The 26,494-nt window shown below is 43.0% G+C and overlaps 1 long non-coding RNA gene across 1 annotated transcript; it reads left to right on the top strand.

The window, feature by feature from the left end:
* The first annotated feature begins 3,477 nt into the window (after positions 1-3,477).
* On the top strand, positions 3,478-14,817 carry LOC119655341. The gene is made up of 2 exons (XR_005249901.1): positions 3,478-4,742; positions 14,009-14,817. It is a non-coding gene; the product is annotated as an uncharacterized LOC119655341 (long non-coding RNA).
* Positions 14,818-26,494: the final 11,677 nt, after the last annotated feature.

Here is a 26,494-nt window from a genome sequence, read left to right as displayed (position 1 = left end):
GTTTATATTTTGTTAATTTGCGCTCGAATTGGGGAAAGCGAACATTTTGAGGACCCCCGACGGGTGATCGGATGAATCATAGTCCGTTTTGGATAACCAAAGGTCGTAGGTGTGAGGTCAGTCCTTATCCGGGTATCCGGGGTGCGTTGATATGCCATAGAGTACATTGTCCAAAAAGTACAATTATGGTGCGCAGGTGCTCGCAGGCTTTAGCGAATCTGAGAACATTTTCCAGAGGCAGTGAGTGTGCAGATACTTCATTGAAGAAATCCTTGCCAAGGTATCGTCGTCTGAGATCTGAGGATGCCGAGCAGCTGCATAAAAAATGCAAAGCCGTCTCCTCCTTCTCCTCGCATTGGCTGCCCATAGCCGAAACCACTACCCCAATCTTTTCCATATGGTAGTATAAGGAGCAGTGTCCCGTTAAAAGCCCTACTAGGGTTTTCATGTCCCACTTCTTAAGGGACAACAAAAATGCCGCTCTAGTGGCCCTAGGCTCCTTCACAAGGATTTTCGCCTGCCGGCAAGAGTTCAAATTTCTCCACTCGGCTTTGTGAAACCTTGCAATTTCACCCTTTATGATAGACTTGATAGTAGATGGTCGGATTCCAAGAGCTGGTTCGCCCCACCATTGTGGATTCGGACCCTCGGCCAGCCAGTCTGTCAGCCTCCTCATTACCATCGATGTTGGAGTGCCCCGGCAACCACATCAGGAATGTTTCGTTCAGTCGGCCAAGTTTCGGCAGCACCTGATGACAACTCCACACCAACTGGCTTGATATGTCGTTGCCATTTAGTGCTGATAATGCCGCCCGACTGTCGGAACAGATTCGAATGGTGCGACCCCTCCACTTTTGTCGCAGACATTCTTCGGCTGCTAATGAAATGGCATATATATCGCCTGGAATATGGTCGTCATTTTTCCAAGGGGTCGAGCCAGTTCTATAATCAGATTCTCCGAGCACACCCCTGCGCTCGATCCACCCTCCATGACTGACCCGTCGGTGAAGCTTATTAAGTCTATAATCTGAAAAGACTCATGGCCATTTGTCGACCATTCTTCCCTTTCGGTGATTACAGTGTAGTGTAGTGTATGTCTTTTTAAAAACGAATCTGAAAACCATATGATAGGTCGGCATCAGGGCTACTGGATGTTTTTCAGTAAATTTCCAGATAGACACCTTTCCACGCCCCAATGGTATCGAGCCTATATGCGTCGTCGGCTGCTTTCCGTTTCACCTCCAAGTGGATGGAGAGTAAATTTAGGATAGCTTCAAGTGCCGCAGTCGGCGTAGTACTCATTGCTCCAGTAATACTTAGGCAACCAAGTCTCTGAATCTGCGTTAGCAGCTTCCTGCTGTTAGCAAAGTTCAGTCTTGCCCACCAGACGATGCATGTATACATCAAAATGGGTTTTATTATGGATGTATACATCCAGTCTATCCGTTTTGGTGAAAGTCCCCAGGTCTTACCTATCGTATTCCTACAGCACCAGAGCAATCTGCAGGATTTCTGATATTGTTCCTGGATATGATGCTTCCACGTTAACTTGCAGTCGAAATGTACTCCTAAATACTTGACTGTTTGTGCCAGCTGGATTTCCGTCCCTGCTAAGGTGGGTAACGTATAGCTGCCCCACCTGTCGTTCCTAGTGAACATAACTAGTGCACTCTTCCTAGCATTCACCATGAGTCCATTGCGGAGCCACCAGCTGTGGATTTCATGCAGAGTTGCATTCAAGCGGTCACATGCTGTCTCCGCAAACTTGCAGGTAATCGCACCTGTCGTACTGAAAATGTCGATTTGAATCGTTACACCGACGACGATTTTCGTGTATGCTTTTGTACTATTTGCTCCTGGCGGCACCGACACGCGTTCATAATAACTTCATCTGAAAAGGCTTTGACACATCGGCAACGTCAAACCCCGCCTCGAACTCCATAGTTAGCGGCAGGGTAATCACCATGTGGCAATGCAGAGAAGAAGGAATTTGTCCCAGATGTGGGACTGCAATTCTGTACCGTGTAGTGTCCATGGCGTCTCAGCGTCTGCATCATTTAGTTCTAATCGTCCGATAGCGAACGGATGAGAGATTCATTTACTTGCATGCAGCATATTTCCGTTTCTCCCACTAAATTCCTTCCAATACCTCAATTAGCCCCCTTTCAATTGCCTATATGCCAACCAACATTCACTCATTTAAAAAAATAATAATTCAAAGATGATTATTTTTCATTTTTTTTTTTTTGCACATTACGCATATAGTGCATATCTATACCCAAAGCGAAACATTGTGCTTGTGGAAGCTGTGCTCTAGCGGCTTGAATTTATGAGAACTCTCCACAATATCGAGCACATTAGCAAAATGGTATACTTCTGCACGGTTTGAACCAGACTGTACAAGATTGCCAGGACATCTAGGGACGGTGTAAGGGATTTAGGTAAAATACCTGTAGCTGACAATATTTAGGAGCTACAACCAGCAATGAGCCAGTGGTTCCTAGTTCACTTCCTTCTCCATGCACTTGCGTAGAATGCTATTATAGGGGATAGAAGCATCAAAACTAGGCTGACCCTGACCAATGTGCGAGGCCAGATAAAAGCAGCAGGATCATTCTCAAAACCATTCGACATCCACAACGGTTTACGAGAAGGGGATGCCCTATCATGCGCCCTCTTTAACCTGGCCCTGGAGAAAGTGATCTGTGATGCTGAGGTAAATGGGAGGGGTACGATCATCTTTAAGTCCACCCAACTACTGGCCTATGCTGACGATATCGACATCATGGGAAGAACCACCCGAGATGTACAAACTGCCTTCATCCAGATCGAGCAAGCAGCCATTGAGGCGAGATCTTGGGCTGCACATCAATGAAGCAAGACAAAATATATGGTGGCAACGTCAGCACCGAAAAGTAACCAACCAACAACATCAAATCGCACTGGTCAAACGGGAAGAATAAAGATAGGAGACTACAACTTTGAGACCGCTGATAATTTCTCCTATCTAGGGTCGAAAATCACAACCGATAACAGCTACGATGATGAAATCCGCGCACGGTTTTCGTCAGCCAACAGAGCCTATTTCAGCTTACAAAAACTGTTCTGCTCGAAACGTCTCACCATAGGGTCAAAGCTCTCACTATACAAGGCAATGATCTTGCCAGTCCTTATGTATTCCTCGGAAACTTGGGTTCTTAGCAATAAAAATTGCGAACTCTTGGCCGCGTTCGAGAGAAGAATCCTCTGAAGAATTTTTGTCCACCTACATGGGGATGGACAATTTCGTAGCCTACGTAACGACGAAATCCATGAGCGATACCATGACCGTCAGGTTATATGGTGGGCGGGTCACTTAATCCGTATGGATGAGGATGATCCAGCCCGAAAAATCTATAAGGGCAATATCTATGGTAGAAAAAGAAGACGAGGCAGACTCTGCCTAAGATGGAGCGATGGTGTAGGTCAGGACGCCAGACAGCTTTTAGGGATATCGAATTGGTGGACCTCGTCGCCAAACCGGGGTGTCTGGAGTTCCTTATTAAGGCAGGCCTAGATCGGATACCGGTTGTTGCACCGTTGATGATGATACTTTACATATATAATGTAAAGTGTTTCACACATATCCTCACCAGATACCGTGACTAAATGCCATTTTCACAAGGACCAACCAAGCACCCTCCTGTAACCCGGGAACATTATTGTATCTCTCCTTGAAATATCTAATCCAACCAGCTGAACGATTAAAACTTAGTATGTTGAACGTATTTTTGCGAACGTTGTGTACCAATCGGCGTTAAACCGGGAAGTGGGGATGAAAAAACAACCAACTTCAATGTTTTGCTGTTTGAAGGAAGAAAGTTTAGTTAATTTGTCAGGACAATTTGGTATCAAATTGAATGCCGTCTCCTCTGCAAATTCGATCATTTTAATATTCTCAAGTGCTACTAATTTCGTCAATGATATAATAGTCTGCATAGTTGTAACAAGCAAACAAACTCGATCAATTTACTGCCCTGAATAGATACTACTAGCATTAGTGCAAACAATAAGGAGTACTAGATTAGTCAAGTGCATTTTAAGTGTAATAATACTATCAAATCGAAATGCTTATTCCAGACAACGACTTTTGATTGATAAAAGCACGTTGTTAGATATTCACTCAACTTTATTCCCGACTTTTTGAGAGATAATTTTTAAAAGCGATTCCGCTAAAGATGAATCTGAAGCCAAAACTGTTTATAAAGACGTTGGTGCTTTTACTGAGACAGTTCTTTCCGTTCTTATGCAAAAATTGTTGATAAACTTATCTTCGTAACTTTTTCTTAGCTGGAAGCCTTTGACACTTTTGGCATTGTTGCTAATGTGCCAATTCGTTTTTGGATCTTTTATCGAAAAATACCAATGAATTCAAGACGATTTCTCTGCCTTAAGAGAAACGACGATGCTTCCATTAATTTTAGAAATTTAAACTTCAGCAATTGCCAAATATTTAAATGACACAAAAAATAATGAAAACTTTTGAATATTATTAACGTTTTTTCGAAGAGCATAAAATTGCCTTAAAGCAGCTTTAAAACTGTTGAAACTTTTCATTTGAAATGGATGCAAATAGCACTGGAAATATTACTCAAATGAAGAGGAACTAATCAAATAGAGGCCTACAAAAGATCGATTTAATATCTCCGAAAAAGGAACGCATTGAAAGTTGAAAATCATAATTCACAGTTGCATTTATGGAAGTAAGTAAATTTAACTATTTTTAGATTGTACATAAACCGAGTTAGAAGTAGTTTTCGGATAAAAAATAGTAGCAATACGGGGGGCGAATAAATGCCTCTGCGCTGGGCGAATTTCAATGTTAAAACTAGAAAATATAAAAGTATGAAAAAATCGTTGGTTAGTGAACATGTTATAAAGTTGAATGATGAAGTATAAAGTTATCTTTTTCTACCACTCTCCTCTGCGATCGTTGTTATTGTATCTGAAGTAAAGGATATAGTTATCTCCTGAACATAAACAATGAACTTTTAAATGTGTCACTAATTTCCCCATGTTTCACTTTTATAGAGAAAGGAGCAATGAATGAAATTATAATAAAGACTGCATATAAAATTTAAAAGAAAATAATAAAAAGTTAGATATGATAAATTGCACACATTCATAGTGTTATCAGTTAAATACATTGATATACATGTAATATTAGAAAAAGTTTAGGGTCCTTTTGTAGAATATTAACGGTCGGCAACCAGGCTTATGCTATTATATTTCAATCAAGTTCACATCCTCTATTTTCTTTATAATGCAGCTGGTATATGTATATATAGGGACAATCCTGACTATTTAATAGTACGAGAATATGTTTATTTGGACAATACCATATGACAAAATGAAAAACTGTCATAAACTTTCAGGTTCTAATTGCACCAAGCTAATCCTATTCCTAATAAAAAATAAAATAGGCTCTGCCACCTGTCATTGTGGGAAAACTTGTTCCCAGTTTTTGAAAACAAACTTAGCCAATGCTACTGATACTCCAATTGCTGGCTCCGGTCCCGGCATAGGGGAGATTGCCCCTCTTTCGCTAAAGCATCCGAAATTTCATTTCCCTCTACGCCACAGTGACAGAGTAGTTCCACCGCATTGAAGTTTCTGCATTCCTGGACGATTTTCGAGGTGATCAAAGGACTACTCAATGCCCTCAACGCAGCTTGGCTGTCATTGCAGATTGCGATGCGCCTGCTCTTCAACCGCTCGTCAATCACCCAGTTTGCCGCCCTTAGGATCGCATAAACTTCGGCTTGAAAAATCGTTGCATATTGTGCCAAAGGAAAAACACACTTCTCGTTTTTATTCGAGAGGTCGACTCCGGCTCCAGAACGCTCTTCTGTTTTTGAGCCATCGGTGTAGAAGACTTCCGTATATCCCGCTACGCATTCCTCTGGGTCTTCCCAGTCCTCTCCACGCTTCAGGGTAACTTCATATCTTCTATCAAACAGATGTATGGGGACACGAGAATCGTAAGGCATTGTAAGGACTGGATTCAGTCCTCCCAGTAGCTCTTCCAATGCTCTGTGCGCCCCACATCCGTTGCTTCCCCATAGATCTAATCGAATTAGTCTGTGAGTTGCTCTCATTGCAGTGCTTTGAATAAATATATCCAGGGGCTGCAAATTGAGTAGTGCATTCAGAGCTACGCCGGATGTCGTGCTCATGGCACCAGTGATACCCAGACACAGTTCTTTGCAATGCCACTAGTTTACGGTGAAAACCTTTTTGTCTCAGCTTAACCCACCACACTACGGATGCATATACGAACATCGGCCTCATGATGGCAACGTATATCCGTATACCACATGAGACCTGAGTTCCCATGTCGAGGCAAAGATCCGTCTGCACATCCCATAAGCTGTGTGAGCTCGTTTCATCTTTGCCTCTACATGTTTGTTCCAAAGAAGTTTTTTATCTACAGTAACTCCCAGATATTTCATTTCTTCGGCGAGTTGAAGGTTAGTACCCCTCATCTCAGGGAGGCAAAGCCCATCCATTTTTTTTCTTTTTGTGAATAATACCATTATGGTTTTATTTGGATTAACTGAAAGACCATGTCTGAGGCACCAACGGTCTATCAGATCAACGGCACGTTCCATATTCCCCTACACACCGTTCCAAGATCTCGATCAACAGCAAGCACAGCCACGTCATCAGCATAAGCTTGAGCGTGTATTGGCAAATTTTGCAGTTGCAGTAGTGAGTAGATCAGCATACTCCATAGAAGTGGCGAAAGCACACCTCCTTGGGGGCAGCTCTTCGTTGCTTCTACAGTCAGATAGGGATCGACACATATCTCAGCGCACAGCAATCTCTGCGTTAGCATAGCATGGATCCACTTAATTAAAGCATCATCAACACCATGCGCTCTGGCGGCATCAGAATGTTTTTGAAAAGGCACTGTCAAAAGCCCCTTCAATGTCCAGGAACAGCCCCATCGCGTACTCACCATTCAAAGTTGCATCCTCTATCTTTGTGACCAAAGAATGAAGAGCAGACTCACCGAATTTTGCACGCTGGTAAGCATGTTGGTTTTCATTAAGTGAGTCCACGAATGTAACGCTCCACCAGTCTCTCCAAACGTTTCAGCAAGAATGAAGTCAAGCTGATCTGTCTGAAGTTCTTTGGATTAGAATAGTCATCTTTCCCAGGTTTCGGTATAAAGACTACCTTAACCTTTTCTCAAGAGGAAGATACGTAGCCCAGAGCAAGACATCCTCGAAAAATATTTCTTAGAGGTCTGAGTGAAATTATACGGTGTTTCCAAAGATTAATTAATTGAAATAATAAAAAACTTGTTGTTTTCTTTTCGTTGGTGTGGATATTTATTCTTGCAAATACCGATATTTCGGGAACCACTTGTTCCCTTCATGAAGATATTTGCAAGAATAAATATCCACACCAACGAAAAGGAAACAACAAGTTTTTTATTATTTCAATCTTAAAGGTCGCTCTAAATGCTCCATATCCTCCTTTAGCATTGCCGGATAGATGCCATCCATGCCAGGTGCCTTGAAATGTTCAAAGGACAGTATGGAAGCTCTCACCTTTTCGCAGTACTCCAGTTCCCCTTGCAGCACTTGCGTGTTGAAGGGGTTGCAAGAATCGTCAACTCTCCCCCTGCCACTTCTCTCACTTGTTCGCCCGGGTGGTGTACTTCCAGGAAGGTCTGAATCCAGTCTGGAGCTCGTGAAAGTACCGTCGGGTTTTCTAAAAGAATCCAACTTGGCCGACTCATCCCTTTCAAGGACTCTGCACAGCCCTGAAGTCTCTCTTTCGGCTTCCAGTTTCTCACAGTACGCTCTAAAGGAGTCTTGTTTCGAACACCTAACGAGCCTCTTATATTCTCGCTATGAATTCCTGAAATTTAACCAGTCTTCGTTCTTGTTACTTTTGCAAGCATGATTTAGAAGTGGCCTGGTTGATTTCCTGAGTTTTTGCAGTTCTCGGTTCCATCAAGAAACCGTTTTACCGCTTTGGAGTGTTGTTACGGGATATATCTTGGAGAAGCTTTCGCACACTCGTTCAAAAAAGGGATAGCACATTCCAAAACCCAGAAGAGTAGTCCGTCCGGCCGAAATCTTTGCCGTTTGAAGACGCGGAAAGCTAGCCTTGACCCTCCTCCCTCTGCTGTTTTGAGGGCAAAACACGTAATGGTTACCTCGTGGAGGTGGAGGTAGGATTCAATACCGGAGCTGTCGATATTTAAAAATAGGAGACGTTTCACAAGATTTGTACTAGCCATGTACCAGATCTCGGTGTCGCCTTGTGATTTTTACTTTCATTTGACCACCAGTATATGGTTATACTATGACCTAATATCAACGGAATTGTGACATATAGTATATCTCACAATAATACACTTTATTCTGAATAGTCAGGACGCCAGACAGCTTTTAGGGATATCGAATTGGTGGACCTCGGCGCAAAACCGGGATGTCTGGAGTTCCTTATTAAGACAGGTCTAGACCGGATACCGGTTGTTGCGCCGTTGATGATGATGATGATTCCCAATGTCTTAAAAGAGGTGTTGCCTGTCGGTACTAATTCAATTATTTGAAAATAAACAATAAAATTGTTCCTTAAGATCAGTGATCTGTTTTATTTTAATCAGGCTTCAGCCCACTAAAGAAGATAACATGCAGCTCCCGAAGATTCAATGAATCACCTTACATACAGCATTATGCCTCAGAAACGCCGAGCCACACATTCTGCTTTGATCATTCTACACCCGCTCTTTCATTTTGAGCTTCCTATAAGCTCGGACAGCCCGTATACGGATGAGCTCTGATGTATTAGTACCCTCGGATGACTGCACTTATAAAGTTGTATACCGCCCTTTCATGACTGTCGTCAAAAACTTCAAGGTCCTGTACCGTGTTCTTTTTTAGAGCAAGGTAGGTAATCCCCGCAGTGAGGAAGGGTGAAAATTCCTGAGGCAACTGACTATGTATACTGGTAAACTTTTTATACCAGAAATTCTGTTTATGGCTTTTCGGTAACATCCGTCCCCGGAGTAGTGGCATGGCGGGTGCCTTGAGCGGTATTCCACTCAGCATGTTCATCGGGTTGAGCGGATAACCCCAAAGTCCACCTCAATATTCTTTCGCTTCCATCCCCGAAAATTCTACTGTCTGGACGCTTTGTCGGGATTCGTTGAGAGATCACATCGAGTTGTTCTTGTAATGCTGCTGTAACTGATTCTGTCGAGCTGTAGGTGGATCTTAAAAGACGGGTCATTGCCCAATTTGCAAACTATATTACTTACATATATGATTTTGTGAACAGAGTGCTTTAGTTCAAAGTACTTTTTCCGTTTGGGTTTTATTGGTCATCCCTGTTTGCTTGGGTGCCTCCACCCTTTCCTCAGAATTCTAAGTGTAATCTCTTCACTCTACCAAAAGAGTCGGCAGTCCACAGACAGATCTTTCCCAACACTCACTCCATGATTTCACTCATAACCGAGGGAAAATTCTCAGATACCAATATAACCAAGTTTTCGGCGTTCGCCACCTCCTTTGCCCGGGTTTCACCCATTATAGGTAGGTTTTCGTCAATCATTATCAATCCGAGTACAGGGGAGATAACGCGCTCTGGGGTGTACCTCTGCTCACAGACATAGTCCGCTCCTTTCTTGACGGTCAATTCTGATTCCCTGAAACATTTTTGGCTCTTCCAAGTTTTTCATGCAGATTGTACTGTTGAGGGCGATTCAAACACGCTCTATTTTGCCCTAACTGTTACCTGCAAGCAAAATATAGCCAGCACAGAAAATGAAATATACATATTTCTCTCAACGTTCGGGAAATGAATCCAAATCCAGAGAACAATTTATCTACTGTGTATCGCGATATGCGTGCCGGTTGTTCAATACAAGGAAATGTTTTTTTTTCAATTTGCAGACGTAATTATTCCTGTACGTCAATCATTCTTCAATACAGACGTAAGTCTCCTCAGGTCTCACGTGGAAAAAAGCTTTCTTGACATCCATGTCCTTCATGGGATCCTTTTCAATATTGACTGAGAGAAGGGTCCTGACCGTTATCAACCTGATAATTATTGCATCTATAGAAGTTAAACATGCAGCTTTCCCTTCTTTACAAATAATTTTCCTTTTGCATATATGTAAGTACTTATTTCGGCTTAGCTACCAAGCGGTAGCAGCAGCTACTAGTTCTTATGCCGCTGTGGCCAATCTTTTGATATTACAACCTGTTATAGATGAATGGTGGGTTGCGACCCATTCGTCAACTATCTTGGGACAGTGAGTTCCATGGCATGGTGTAGCCAGCAATGCAATTTCCAAACTGATCAACGTCTTTGATGCTCTGTCCATTAGTGCAGATAGGGGGAGTGTGTTAAGAGATAAGAGATGAGAACCTTGATTTGGTTGGTGTTTATTTTCAGTCTAACTCTACCTACCCCTCTTTCTAAACCCAGAGCCATTTGGCCTAGGTCCACAACCCGGTGGTAGAGCAAACAGATGTCACCTCAGTGTGTTGAGGAACGATACCATTGTCAATTGAATTCCTCCACGTCCTCGGGACAAGACAACGTAATGGACGTCACCGATAACAAGAAGAAATGATATCGGTGACAAGATGAGGATGACCCCAAAATCCTCTCCATCTTATGCCGGTCTGCGTTTCCTGCGTAGAGCAGATGCACTCCCTGTTCACATTATCGCAGGTGTAGCAACGATCTAAACTCAGCTTTGGAGATATTCTTTATTACGTTCCAGGATTATTTTAGCTTTGCAACGGCAGGGAAAACACAGATACCCCTCCAATTATCATTCTCAAAGCATGCCCACTTCTTTGGAATCTTGGCGATCATAACCCTCTCCCACTCTCTGGGAAAGGTCTCAGATTCCCAAAATTTCCATACGAATGGTTATAGCAGATCTGGAGGAGCTTCACTGGTTGTGATACGATTAAGAATCCTGGTGGACCATCTTTTCAGATGCGCGTCATCGTGGGAGTCGGCCGTTGACGTCCTTCTCAGAACCATCGAAAGATTTGCGACCACATGCAAGTTCAGCGACCCACATAGCACCCTAGAAAAAAGCATTTTTTATGCCCATCCAATGTTCATTGATATTCTCAGGCGGGTTACTCAGTGCATCCACTGTAGATCAACATTGCAGGACCCAAGAGCGATCTATCCTGTCCGAGACTAGTCCTCCTGTCTCTGCACATGTTGTTTGGTTTTTTTGTGGGGTTGTAAACCCATCGGTTTGAACCTCCAACCTAAAGAACCCGGTCAATTGCTTTAGACCTCCTTGACGAAGAGGTGTGAGCAGATAGGATGCAATATGGTGGAATTGGCCCAACTAAGCTGGACATCCACCTCTACTTTTTTTATAAAATATGTCAGAGTTACAAACATGATCCACATGTCATAAAACCGTGAATTCCCTTTTTACTTACTTCGATGAATGACTTAGAAACGAGTAGATGACATGACGATGACTTCTGCATTTAAGTTCATAATAGAAACTGACTTCTTCTTCTTATTTGTCAAAATAGCTCTAAAAGTCTTAATAACGAACTCCAGACATCCCGGTTTTGCGCCGAAGTCCACGAATTTCATGTCTCTAAAAGCTGTCTGGCGTCCTGACTTACTCCATCGCTCCATCTTAAGCAGGGTCTGCCTCGCCTTCATTTTCTACCATAAATATTGCCCTTATAGACTTTTCGGGCTGGATCATCCTCATCGATACAGATTAAGTGACCCGCCCACCGTAAAATATTGAGCCGGATTTTATCCACAACCTGACGGTCATGGTATCGCTCATAGATTTCGTCGTTATGTAGGAGGATTCTTCTCTCGAACGCGCCCAAGAGTTCGGGATTAAAAAAATTAAAATCGCAAAGCGCCCAGAATAGAGGGGTAGAAGTGCAGCCGTTAAAAGGAACGCGGCAGGATCGTCTGGAAAGGTAATAGGCAAACCATAAAGCAAGTGGTATGGGAACACTTATAGACGAGAGTTTGGATAGAAGTATCTTGAGATTTACAGTGTCGAAGGCTTTATCGAAATCAGTGCAAATGGTATTTACCTCTTGCCGTAAATTTAGACATTTAGCGACAAAGTTGGTAAAGTCAAGCAGGTTGGAGGCAGTCGACCTACGCTACCGTTTTGCTCTTTCACTATGTGGTGGTCAAAGTGGGCGAACAACCAGTCGCCGACATATGTTTCCAAGCTTTTTGGAGAGGAGGGAAACGGGACGGTAATTCTCGGCAAGCGTACTATCGCCACTTTTGTAAATGGGGATGAAGGGCCACTTTCCACAAGCGGGGAAAATAATTCCCTTCGAGGCTTTTGTTGAAAATAAGAGATAGGGGAAGGGAGATGGACTTACAAGTTTTGAGCAAAAAGAGGTCTCGAAGACCATCGTAGCCAGGGCCGACATTGACATCAAGTTTGCCAATGAGGTACTCGACAAGGAGAGGGGTAAGAATGAGTCCTCCGCCTTAATGAGTCTTCAATACTGGTCAAATATTCGTTTCTCGACTTACGTATTAAGAATTTAACGAGGAACGCAGAGTTTTGAAAAAAAAATTAAGCCAGCATAGATTCTAGAAGACAGGAACTTCTTCCTCGCAGTTTGTTTTTGGCGAAGTTTTTCGTGGACTTCAGTGGTGAACCATACAGGGTAAAAGCAAAAGCACTTAGGAGAGGAGGGGACACAACAGGGAAGAAAATCAAATAAAATGGTGTAGAAGGTGCTGGGCGATTGGTCACACATTAATGGAGAGAGCAGGGGAACCCAATTGATTGCCGCCAGGGCTGAGTTCAGACTTTCGAAGTTCGCCTTACGAAAGTTGAAAGCTTGCGCGCGACAGGAAAGTGGAGTCGGGACAGGTCTTTGACAGTGTGATCCGACATTCCAGTATCGGAGAGCGTAGCCATTCATTCGTTTCCATAGTATCGATCCTGTGCGAGGCTGCTCATACTGTCTCTATACATGTTTTTTGGCTTTTTGGTGAAAGATGAGTTGATCGCTGCGAACCTCGAATCTGGAGGACCAGATCAATTGCTTTAAACTCTCCTCTGGTAGGAGTGTGATCAGGTAGGAAGCAGTATGAAATGAAATTAGGCCAACTAGGTTCGGCGTTCGAATCCCATTCGTCATTCGTCTGGTTTGCAATATCATCCAAAAATAAATAAAAACTCTAACACTTGCCACTTCAAAAAAGGCATTTTGAATCCCGAAATACTGTAGTGTTAGCGGTAACTAAACTAATTTTACTGAACTATAGCATAAGTCTGGCTTTCACCAGCTCATATTTTATGAAGAAAGGTCATTTTCCGTAAATAGGAAGTATATTCCGTCTTATTATTTTTCTTGCGAAAAACATAAAAATTGATTTTAAGTAATGAATTCTCTTTCCGTGGTAAAATGAATTTATTGGATTTAATTTTAAATAGAAATCCCTTTCTCTCGAGACGTCAATAACGTAATAATGTAATCAACAGCTTCATAGAGTTGTAAAAGAAGTTGTTAACCTCTTTCTTAATCAGTTCTCAATGGTAGGCTAGCCACTTCAATTCTCCTGGTACTTTCAACAACCTACCCAACTTTATTCATGTTAAATAGCCTCCATTATTACGACACTTTTTAATGTCCTTTAATCGTTTTTTGGACGTAAAACCTAGGTTCCTAGGTTCTGTTGTGTCCTTTTAATCGAATCGAAACTTATATTCTTCTACTTGACAAAAAACCTGAAGTGAACCAATCCAACGAATGTAAAAAGAAAAAAAACAAGTTTCAAATAGACAAGCCTTACTTGAAGTTGTATCATAAATAAGTTTCTGGTCCTCAGAAGTGAGTTAGCATAAATATAGTCCTTTTCATTGTTAGACACGCATCTACTGTAATCTGATCTCTGAGAGCAGCAGTGATTTCTCCTAGCACACGTGTTTTGAAAATTCATGTACCTTTCCCTCTTCTAGTGACAATTCAAAGCTTTTCCATGGATCCTTAAAGCAAACAAAAAAGTCGGAACGTAAATCAACTTATGAACCAATTGCATATGAAACAAGAAATCTAGTCAAATTTATTTGTTAATTCATAGAAACCTGAACATATTAGCAAAGCAGTAAGCATTCATCAGATGAATTAATCTCATTCGAATCTAACTGTAAGTAGACGACAAATAGTTACATTTAACGGATAATTATAAACTATAAAAACGAGCGATTCAAAAATTCAAACGAAGATTGTGTATAAAAGAAACTTTGTAGAAGTAGCGCGTAGGCAGGAGGTAGATACATTTTATGTGAACTGTGTTAGCATTTACACCTATATAATAAATATATATAAAAAACTTAAAACAATGATCTCAGCAAGTGATTGAAACATCCAAATTGTTGAATTTTTAAACTAAACTGGATTAAATTGATTAACTATCCTTAAGGAACTGTGAGAATACAAAATGTACTCATTTATTAAAACTGAAAAGATAAAATGTTATTAGGATGTCAAAATAGCAAAATATAAATCGATGAATTAAAAAACACACTAAAATAATGAAAATAATAAAAGATAGTCTAGTGAAATTGATGAATACCAAAAAGTGCATATAGAGTTCATGACAACTATGTAAGTGAGAAAAATAAGCAAAAGAAAATTAAGTAAAAAAAAGTATCCCAAACGAAAAATTGATGATGAAGTATTTAAACAAGTGAAATATGAAAAAAAGATTTATTGCGTTTCAATTTTTTATAAAAATAATAAAGAAACACATAAAAATATAAATAAACCGCCAATTATTATTTGAAAATAGAACAAGCAAAAAAAAAAGATGAGGAACAGAGACCAAAGTTTGATAATCTGTGGACGTAATCTACGTTGCACAACAATAAGTCCATGAGTTTAGATTTCCCCCCAACCAATTAAATATTGCTATACTCATTTAAAAGATAATTGCTCGAAGTTGAATAACGGGTGAAATACTACCGTTCCTTCACTCCTCCTGTCAAATAGGGCTAGCGAAAAAAAAGAAAGTCTGGTTGACTGTCGACTCCGCACCGGTGCGTAGAAGCAGATCGTAGTACAGATCCAGCAAGAGACTGGCGCGTTGTACGTTATCAAGTTCAATAACCGCCACTCACCTCTGCGAAGAATGAAGATACAAAAAGGACACACATCAGCACGGAAGCTAATTATTTTACATTTTTTTATAAGAATAATAAGCCTTCGGACTACCAACTAAACACCCTCCCGTCACCGGAGAACTAGCCTGGAACCAGTCGACACATTACTTCACGCTACAACTCCCACTCTGCCACCTTCTCGCCTTATGAAATCTTCATGTCAGAGAAGTCCCTTCACCCCCAGGAGGGGAGCCTCAGATCCAATCGAAAATACAACGAAAACTACGGTAACGCAAAAAGGCTTACGAGTTTGGAATCTTGAACGTGCGTTCCCTATTCAGAACTGTCGCTCATAGAGTACTCAATGAATAGGTCCGAAAGTACAAATTAGATAGCGAAATAATTGGACAGTGAGATATTTGACTCCCTGCTGCTGGAATTGGTGTGCTACGAATAAAAACGCGTTTGGCAAATCAACGTACATGATCCAGCGGAAGGCAAGGGTAACTCAGTAAAAGACAAATTCTATAGTCCTCTTGTGTCATTGAAAATAGTACTGAGCATCTTCAACGCAGAGATCGAAAAAGAGCGGGTCCTCCAAAGAAAAAATAGCACCGAAATATATCGGAGTATTAGGAGACCAAATACTGCGAATGCTGAACCGACACCAGGAAGCCGATAATATTGTTGTAAAGTGAAGACTGTTAAAAGGCGAAATCAAGACAACTTCAGAGAAAGCCAACAAACACGAACTTCTGCACAAGAGGAATGAATGGTTTGTCGAAGAGTGCCCACATGCAGTCAATGAGAAAGACGCTGCATACAAATAATATTGGCAGAACTTAAAGGTTCTGACGTCAATATCTGTTGTGTTGGCATAATCCCACCGTCCTCTTTGAACAAGAGCTGATTTGGTGACCACAATCAGAGCCCCTCCGTGACTAGCAAAGCAGTACTGGTTTACACTAAGTGCAGGCTCAGCCTTCTTACCAGTCGACGCAAATCTACAATATCTCCGCTTTAATTGAGGGGTCGGACTCCCGAGTTGTACAGCATAACTCTACGCTTGAGATTCGGCTCTGATCGTCTTCCTCGGGTGCGTGAGCAGATCACGCCTCGGCTTGACTGGAATCAGCCCGGTGCGGAGAGACGCAACGAAACCTTCCCACCAGTCAACTAACACAAAATACACAGAACTGGTAGCCAGTATGGCCACTCATTATACTGCAGATTAAGCAGCGTCGAAGGGGGTTTCGAGAGGAGAAATTCATTCAAGCCACTATGCCCCGTCAGGAGGAAGTTCAGCTTGAAGACAAAGTCGACGATAGAGTTCCCTCTGGCAAACATATAACCACTCCATTCGTTCATCACTAACTAAATCTGTATGCAGTAAAGGTGTCTCTCTCTTATACTGTAAGCCACAGCACGCCGGACTACTTCCACATCAAGAAGAGGAACATTGAAAATTACCTGACATCAGTCGAAACCAGAACACAGACAGATACGCTAACAGTGCCAGTCACTGATAGGCGTAGAACAGTTTTCTGCTCTGCACGTCATACAAAAGAGATGTAGAGCACGCAACAAGGAGTTCCACATATATCTGGCAGCACCCCTGCTTGAAGCCCGTTCGACGTAAGTTCATTTTGGAAAACATCACAACTGTTTTTTTTTTTCAATGAGATCGCGATACCAATTTTAAGAGGCAAATGATACACATGCACTCAGCAGTCCGGTGCTCGAGCTATAAGCACTGACGACCAACTTAGGTAATCAAGTGCACCTTTGAAATTTACAAAGATTCCAAGGACGTATTTGCTAACATAACAGATAACAAAGCTTCTCACATGCACTAAGGCGTCGTCGCTAGATTTGCCAGTTCGGAAACTGCACCATAATCCCCTCCAATTGCTGCACTATAATCCACTCCAGGATCTTGTTAGAGGTCGGGAGAAGAAACATGGCCCTATACAACCGAGGATTCCTCTTATCCTTCTCTAGTGACTTCAGGAGCACAACAATCCCAGCAGTCTTCCAGAAAGTAGAGTAATAGCCCTTCCGTATGCAGCATCCATATAGACTCTGGATAGCTTTTTCCATCTCACCAGTTATCCCATCCCAACCAGCTGACTTCCGCGATCTAGGCCTCGCCAGGCCCTCCTCGGTCTCATAACAGTGGACAGAAAGATTTCCTCAATCCCCTTTAGCGCGATCACCAAAAGTCCCCAAATGCTCGGATGTCGGAAACAGTTTGCCTAGCAAAGCACAAACACTATCACGCCATGCTAGCATTGGCTTTCCCTCACCGACGAAACGCGTTCAGTCTTCCTCCTTCGACTGCCTTAACGACTCCTTATAAAACAATGCGCACAATCGAAAGTGAGCTCGAAGGAGATGCTACTGAAGCATGATAAAGCAGGGAAGGAATTTAGCCTAAAAGGAAACGAAGAGAAGACCAAAATTATGACATATGAGAAGAAAGACGCCAATCAGACCAAACGCGACAATAAACAATTGCAACTTCGAATTAATCAACAGGAAAACAAACTTAAAAATATATAAAACTTTGGTGTCCTGGGTTACGACAGCGAGTAGCGTGAACCAGGCCGGAGATAATAAATAAACAAATAACTGCTTTCTGGCATCGAGTGCTCTCCAATGGACAGACCATTTAGAAGATACGGATGTCAAAAGAATTCCTAGGCGCCTGCTTAAAGACATAGTGAAAGGTAAACGACAACCAGAAAAACCTCAAAAAAGATGAAGGGACTCAATGAACAACGCACTTCGCTGCTTTTTCGGCGAATCTATAGTTGTACCAGTATGCCCCAATACTTGCCAAAGGTCCCGACGACCCACTCCTCGATCACCCTATTCGGGGGGCCTGCACATGCCAGGAGTCATGTGTGCTCTCCGAAAGTCTTTGCAGCCACACAGACTGTAACAACTCGGGGTCGGCTTTGTAACCGCCGAACTACTTTACTTCATGCTGTAGTTGGCTTGGCGCATGGTCACCAAATGTAAGCTCTGTCAACATGTTATTAAATTTGGCTGTCTCACTCACTGACAGGTGTGCTCCTTCAGTTTCTTGTAGGAGCAGTCCTCGGGAACGTCAGAGACAACCTCAATTGTCACCGGATCCAGCCCCGACAAGCCCGCGATTGAACCGCGTGTCCTCCATTAGAGTTACACACTTCTCGATTTCCGAAATTGGAGAATGCAGTCGCCCGGGCAAAAGAATGGAGAAGAAGAGTTCGGGAGGCGATGGACCGATATCAAACTGAATCGCCACGGAAGGACAGTATTGAAGAGGAGGAAAAAAAGGTCAAAGAACCTCCCGGTTCCTATGCCAGTCGAACTCAAACCTCTGCGCGAGAAGAACAACTCGAATGTAATGTGCAATATAACTCCCTTTGTTAACGCTAATCAACATCTGAATCCCATTCCTGCTTTAACCAGAAAACGAGCCGTAAAAGGAAAGATCGGATTTTCAAGTATAAAAGGGTTGTGCACTTTTTATGATATTAACTAAGATATAGTACTATACTATTATTGTAGTACTTTATTTGACCAGATATTGGAATGGAGGGCATTTTGATGCCTAGATAGAGTATAGAGGCAGCTTCATGAATCTTTTGAGATTTTCCGATTGGAGCGTTTTTGGAACTGCGCCATTTATTTAAGTGTGCACTTATTCTAATCTGCATTTTAAAGAACTAATCAAAACCTAACTATATTCACAGTTCCAGCATCCCCTCCAAACTTCGTTTGATTTACACAAAGTGTAATCAGCGTCGTACGCCGCCGCCGTTGAAGAGCATACAGCCATGGGACCCAGCCTCACCAGTCTTATGCAAAATGTGAAAACCTCCATGTCCGCTTAGAAATTGAGTGCGATAGATAGATAGAGCTGCCATTCATTCAGTGTACGCTGCCACTCCTAATGATAAACCACCTCTCTTGAGTCCTCTCAGTTGCTTTTTTAGACGGTATTGAATTTGTTAACAGCAAGCCAACGGCAGCAAGAGTCACTCCTGCAGTTATCATTACAGTCGACTTTTAGACAGTACGAGAGACAGACGCCACTCGCAGACCTCCTCATTTTGCGTAAGACACTTACAATGTACCTTCTTGCCAATGGCATCAACCCGTACCTACGCGAGGAAAAGCAAAATGAACTGCATCGCGCTCATAAGAAGCATATCTTGCTGTAAGTAAGGCCCCCAACGATTACCATTAGCCGACTGCCAATGCAGCCTTCTCCGTTATTTTTTGATTTGTTCTAAAAAACTCATTTTCGACGTTAATGCAAGGTACTTAACCATTAGCTTTGGCACTATAATTGCTTCCCCGATGGTCACGCAACTCAGCATCGGGATTCACTTTTTAGAGACCGCCGACTGAGCTTTCAGGATAAGTTCCTGGCGCCAAATCTACTCCTAATGAGCTTTCCGAAGACATTCCTGGCTGTATCAAGCATACTGAATTGTCGGTATGCAAACGACTGTTCCTTTGCCTTTGCTGATCAGATCCCCTTGAAGTTAACGCTTCCTTCAAGCGAATCTGATCAGCAAAGGCAGGTGGTAAAGTCGCCGATGTTGTTTGTGTGCCTATGCCTTTATAACGACAACTTCTGACGCCCTTTTACTTTTCACAGAAAATACCTCCTTTCCCAGCTCTTTCATGGTGAAAAGTGGGCAAGCCACACACTATTCTCGTGCGATGCGGTCGATCTATACGATGTTAAATAAACAGGTTATCTGCAGGACGTGAATATTTCAGGTGCCCACTTTATAAGCAAACCCAATAGGTCCCCATCCTTTTAATCAACTACCTCTTGCCAGGAGCGGAGTTTGCTTCAACTTATCGCGCTGTAGATTCTCCTTTTAGCTTATTTGTCCTCCGTGATTCTGGTGCATGCCCCCTCCTGGTCGTCATATCACTTTACCAGACTTCATCCACACCCTGGAGCCTTTAGTTGGTTAGTTAAAGAATTACTACCTAAACTCAGGAAAGAGTAAACTAACGATATTGCCCTGTAGAAATGTCCTTTTGGCTGCTTGGTATGATACAAACTACTAAAATGGTCATTGATGCCTTTAATTTTAATCGATATATGGCTCCGGGTGTTTGGGCTTAAAAATACAATCAAAGTCTTCCCTGTTTGCCGTAAGAGGCAAGTAAAAGAGATGGACATTTCAGGGCCAGCAACCTGGAAATGCTAACAACGTCTTGGACATAAACTGACCTCACGGCTGCGACCTTTGGTTGTCTAAAACGAACTGTGATTAATTTCTAGAATGTGCGCACGCTTCACAATAACGGTAACGAAGGTCCTCAAAATGCTCACTTTCTTGAACTTGGACGAAAATTCCAACGATATAGGTTACACATTCTGACCCTAAGTGAAATAAAATGGTAAGACTCTGGAGAGTATTCCTCTCCCGCTTGCGGCACATTATATTCTGAAAAGCGAAATAGTAGCGGACACGAATCCTCTATCGGGTTGCTCCTGACTGCTGTCATAAGACACGCTCTCCTGACTGGGAATCGGTTTCTGATAGATTTTTTTTTTGATAGAGATTCTTGTCAGGGTGAAGGAGCATCACAGTTGTACAATGCTACGCACTAACGAAGATTTTCGATATAGTGGAGAAGGATGCTTTCCCCGAGTAATTATGATACGTGCAGTTCAGAGGAGGCTTCCTAAAGATGATATTGTGATTGTGACGTATGATCTGAATGCCAAGGCGGGCTCTGACAACTCCTTGCTCGGACATGTGATAGAAAAACGCGGTCCTGGCGACCGCAAAATTGATGGTAGAATTGATGGTTCGTGGATTTCTGCAACTTCCACCGCCTCGCTATTGGTAGAACGTTGTTCGAGCACGGAGCCTGCGATAAAGTCAACTGGGTTTCAACTGACCAACACGAGCAATCAGATTGACCACTTCGCGATCAGTATTAGATTTAGGAATTGTTGCCCGAATGCGCATAACGTTCGCTTACGTCTTGCGTACGCCACTTCTCGCAAGGTCATAGAGCTGCTGACCCCCAAGTTTAACATCGACCGCTTATATGATTCAGCTGTCGCTTGACAGTGGGAGAGCTATCTTGCTGATCGGACGGCAGATATATTGAGTAATCCGCGCGAGAATATTGATGAGCATTGGCCCGCTTCTTTTTTCTCACATGTTAACCACTACGACATCATGGAAGCAGACCGATGAACGAAAGGGTTTGAACGCTCTATTAACCGCTGTGAGCGATGGCGGTCGTGACGCGCTCGAACTCCGATCCCGAGCGAAATCCCGAAAATTTTAGCGTAGTATACGCCGTGACAAAAGAGCATTTACCATTGCGCTGGTCAGGGAAGCAGAAGATACCGCAGAACGCAATGATTTCAGAAGTTTATACCGCAACCTAAAAGAGCATGTGGTTGCAAATTTTTCGATGGTGCTGTGAAGGATGTCAACAGTCGACTAAACAGCTAAAATAATCCTAAAGCACATTAAATAACATCGTGAAAGATTGGTCGACAGAAAGCAGACTGGTTTCCGGTCTGGATCTTCATGCATTCGCCACATCAAGACCCTTAGGATTATTTCGGAAGAATTTTGATCTTCACTGCGCCTGCTCTTCATCGATTTCGAAAAAGCTTTCGATATCGTATGCAGAGAGTTTATCTCGAAGAATTGCTTCTTGTCACCGAGTTAGGTTAGTTTTTTCTTCTGACGTTTTTCATGCTATTTACTCTCTCCCCAGGTTATGGACGTTAGTCAAATGACTGTTGATCTGGAATGAAAAGCAAGTAGAGTTGGACTGAAAATAAACATCAACAAAATCAAGGTCCTCAGCTCCAAGCCTTCATGACACCTGTATCATGGGAAAACGCTGGCCTGACACTATCCCAAACGAAGAACGTGTTCGGCGCACAGGCCTAACACTCGTGGACATTGTGATCAGAAAGCGGAAATGGCATTGAATAAGTCACACATTGAGGACGGGCGACAATTGCATTGCAGGCTATGCTATACAGTCGAATCCACTCTCCTAAGAGGTAGGTGTGGTTGACGTGCTATACCCCACCAAAGGGTAAAAGATAACCATACATATTTCCAAAGGCATCTGAATATATAGGATTTGTTGTTTTTCAAAGATGACTAATGGACGAAATCTGAGACCCCACATAAAAAGTGAACTATAACCTGGACAGTGCACAACGGACTACCAAAATAAAATTATCGCATCTCGTTGATATGTACAGCAAAAACAATTACGGTTATCAATTGCGCTAGCAATTAAACCTCAGACAAATTTCTGAACATCGAAAATGTCATATTATCGAAAAAATACAGGAAATTAGTGGACGATTTGTCATCTTCAACATGATAGAAACTGCTTCTATGCCAGAGTAATGTTTTCTCTTGGTTTGATGATACAGGATTAAAATTGGAATGTAATTGTGTTAAAAAATAGTTGTAGAATTGAAGCAAACGCAAATGGTGAAAACATTAACACTGTGCCTTGTCTCCTATGAGAATACAAGCTTCGGAAAGTTGATGGGATATCACATATAGTGCTCCTACTGAAAATTGTAATTACACTCTTAATCCAAAACCTAAAATATAAAATGTTGGCCTAATAGATTCTTTCTAATATGTATGCCAACGAATGGTATGAGCTTTCTTGGACCAGGGAAAACATTAGTCCGGAAAAAACGCCATGCAGCACACACATGTCAAGATACACCCATATTGAAAATGGTAAAAGTTCTATTATTATTTCTTTTCCGAGTTGTCAGAATGTCTGCAGATGCTAGATTTTACCTAATGCTAGCAATAAGTACCAAGCACTCCCCGCAACATCGAACATGTATGCAGAATGATGTACTTCTCCATGTGTGAGAGTCCAAAGGGAGCCCTGAGGAGTTTAGGTACAATACCTTTAGCTGGCAAAATTATAAGAACTACAACCGCCCTCTCGAGACGCCAAATCTCCCTGATTTCCCTTATCACCTTCGTCTCTACGTCTTTTTGTAAGCTCGGGTGGCGATCATGCCGTCCTAAATGGCAAACATCCCTCCCTCCGTTTCCTCCGTTTCAGTAAAAAGCTTCATAACGTACAACCATCTGTTCGACATGGTGCATTGCCTTCGACTTCTATTCATCGATACACTCCTGGTCTGACTTCATCCCACTCAGAGGATTTAAAAATCGATGCTTAACAAACAATCGGCCTTCCGTGCTCTTTGTCGTAAAAATGAACGGGAAACGAGCCGACTTGGTGCTGTTCTGCCGTCACGTCAACCATACCCCTGCTGCCGTCATCAGCATATAACTTGATGTCATCTAAGTACATTAAGCGTGTCAACACATACTTAACACGTAGGCCATACTTTATTGCAAAACCCTGCCCTCTAGCATCATTCAGTACCCATGTAACATTTGAAACGAAAGGGACTCATTGAATCTCCCTGAGAGATGCCCCCGTATACGGATAGACTCTAAGATGTTGGTAGCCTCAGATTAATTCACTAAAAAGGTGGTATACCACCATTCAATGAACGCGCCAAAAACTGTTAATTTCGGAATTTCGATACAGATGTAGTCAGGTATGTGGGACGCTGTCAAAAGCCTTAGCCAGGCCAGGCGGGAAGAGATGGAAAGGGAAGAATCCTCCCGGGCCCGAACTTTTTTAGGGGACTAGAAATTTCTAAAGAAAAAAGGGATATTAGAGGGGCCCGAGTAAATTTTAGCCCAGACACGCATAACTTTAACTTCACTTTCACTTAATTTTCACCCCGGTTGGGTAAAACCCAAAGTCCACCCAAATATTATTCCGCTTCCGTCACCGAAAACTGTACTGTATAGACGCTCTAGTAGAATTTGAGAGATCTGAAAAAACTCTGCTGACTCCTCGCATATATTGCACATCTGGAGGGACTTTCGGCATACCGTCACAACTGTGACAGAAAGTTTCTGCTTCCGGAATTTCAACTACGGATGTCTTACGAGGGATGACATAGTTCCAATAAACTCTCTAGACTTTATTCTCTGCCTGTCTGTCATCATTGCGAGGGTCCTTTTGGATCATCCTAACAATGTCGTGCTTTAGCGAGCTCCACCGATGTTCCAGACGAATTTTCCATGATAGCGCAAAAGCGAATCTTCTAATCATGCAATCTGACACCCGCAACTGCACCACAATTCACAAGTGATTGAAGTTGCAGAAGCGATATATCAGCACGCAGTCGAGATGCAATCTCATCATTGATTTAAGATAGAATTCTCCCAGGAAGCCAGGAACACATAGTCTATGCAAAAACTCCATTTCCGAGAAATCTATACACACTCTTTGGAATTCGTCCCGAATCTTAACGGAGACTTCAGCCGAATGGTGATGAAATGTGTTTCGGCAAGGACTAAAATTGTCCCCTGTAGTGCGACGTCGTGTTATTGATGCCACGGCTCTGCTCCCATCGACTTTTGATCACCAGTTTTCGCGATGACCTCCAGCCGAATACGTTCCCTGATGATGGCGGGATTGTGTGGCTGCGAGTAATGAAGCGGTGCGCATATTGCAGGAAACGCTCGACGAATCTCTAGTGCAACAAAGGGCGGTAAGAGGTTGTACCTGCCCCCATCGTTATTTCGTCCACTTCATCCGCTGCTTACTCCACAGATTGTGACGAAACAGCTGCAGCAAGCGCAACAATGCTCCGGGTCAACCGTACGACGATTAGCAGTTTCGACGCCATGCTGTCCACTACGAGAGTCCGACCCAGCCATTAGGTCAGACGACTCTTGCCGATTATCCGCACCAGACTTTAAGTTGCTCCTTCTCCTCATTTTTCGGATTTGCATTTTATACCTAACTGCCGGCTGTGGTGATAGCTTCCTCGGTGAGTAATCTGCAAGACTACAACTGACTGAGATGCTGCAGTGTTGTACAGCTATACAGACTGAAGTTATCTATCCCTCCTCCTTTCACAACCGGGTTTGGGATCGGCCACGGCGGAGTTCCTATTATTAATAAAATTTTAATAGGTGGAAGTCGTGTTCTTTATGTGAATTTATTACACTCCAAAGTATCATAGAAGGGTATAAAGATCTGCCTCAGGGTGGGTTGCTAAAACTTGCATGGTGTTTGGTGCAGTCTTCAAATAACCTAGCTCTCGGTGACTTTAATGCCAAAGGCGAAAAGAAGCCTATCTGTCATGGAACAATTAAGGGCCACAGTCTAAACGGCCTAACAAAATCAGAACTGAGGTGACTTGTAGAGCTGAAACTTCGTTATCTCGTCGACATGTTTCCGCTATTAAAGTTCAAACAAGTCGGAAACCGGAAGCTCGACGCTTCAGGTATAAACGATTTTTGTGTCAGAAAATTTGAATACACGATGGTTCCATTTATATATAGCTCGTAGTATATACACGAGGAATATACCCGGTATTCAATTCGATTCGAAGTAGCTCTCGTGATCGGGCTATGTTATAAGCGGGCCAAATTCTCCTTGATTTGGCACAGCTTGTAAGCCTTCGCCATCTCAGGCCCGCGGCTGCTAGGTAGTGCGAGTAGACTCGGCCCCCGACAGCCGCCAGCGGAACACCGACTGTATTCCCCGAGGGACTGCCAAGAGCAGAGCCTTGCCTGGCCAATCTGTCAGCCCGCTCATTCCCCTCTATGTTCCTATGCCCGGGAACCCAGAGGAGAGTGATCTTGAGCGTGCCGCCCAGATGATTGAGCGTGTCTCTGCACTGCCCCACCAGCCGGGAAGATGTCGTCGTTGAGTACAAGGCCTTGATGGCCGCTTGGCTGTCGGTCAGAATGGCTATGTTACTCTTGGGGCTCGAATCACGCTCCAGCCATCGACAGACCTCCAATATCGCCAGTACTTCCGCCTGGAATACACTGGTGAAACCTGGGAGACCATACGACTTGGATACACTGTGTGTATTCGAGAAAACCCCCGCGCCGACTCCATAGGCCATCTTTGATCCGTCCGTAAAGAATACCGTGTCATAGTCTTGCAACACGCCGCCGGTCTTCCACTTTGCCCTGGTTGGAAGGTCCACAGCAAAGTTTCTCGTGAAGTTCAGCTTGCGAGTGACATAGTCCGTGGGGGATGCCCAGATTTCTCGAGGTATTTCATCTAGAATGTTGCTGTGGCCGTAGGACTTCGCTGCCCAGCATCCGGACTCACGTAGTCTGACGGCACTGCACGCTGCAACACCTCTTTCGTTGATTTCGAAGCTGCCCCAAAGCGTATGCCTTGCATTTGCGTCGCAGCCTATCAGCAGGTTGGCTTTCTTTGCTGTTATGGTGTTCGTCAGATGTTGTA

This window comes from Hermetia illucens, chromosome 4, assembly GCF_905115235.1.
Source record: "Hermetia illucens chromosome 4, iHerIll2.2.curated.20191125, whole genome shotgun sequence".
Classification (NCBI taxonomy): Eukaryota; Metazoa; Arthropoda; class Insecta; order Diptera; family Stratiomyidae; genus Hermetia; species Hermetia illucens.
The sequence above is the reverse complement of the archived record's forward strand: the minus strand, read 5'-3'. Positions and strand labels throughout refer to the sequence as shown.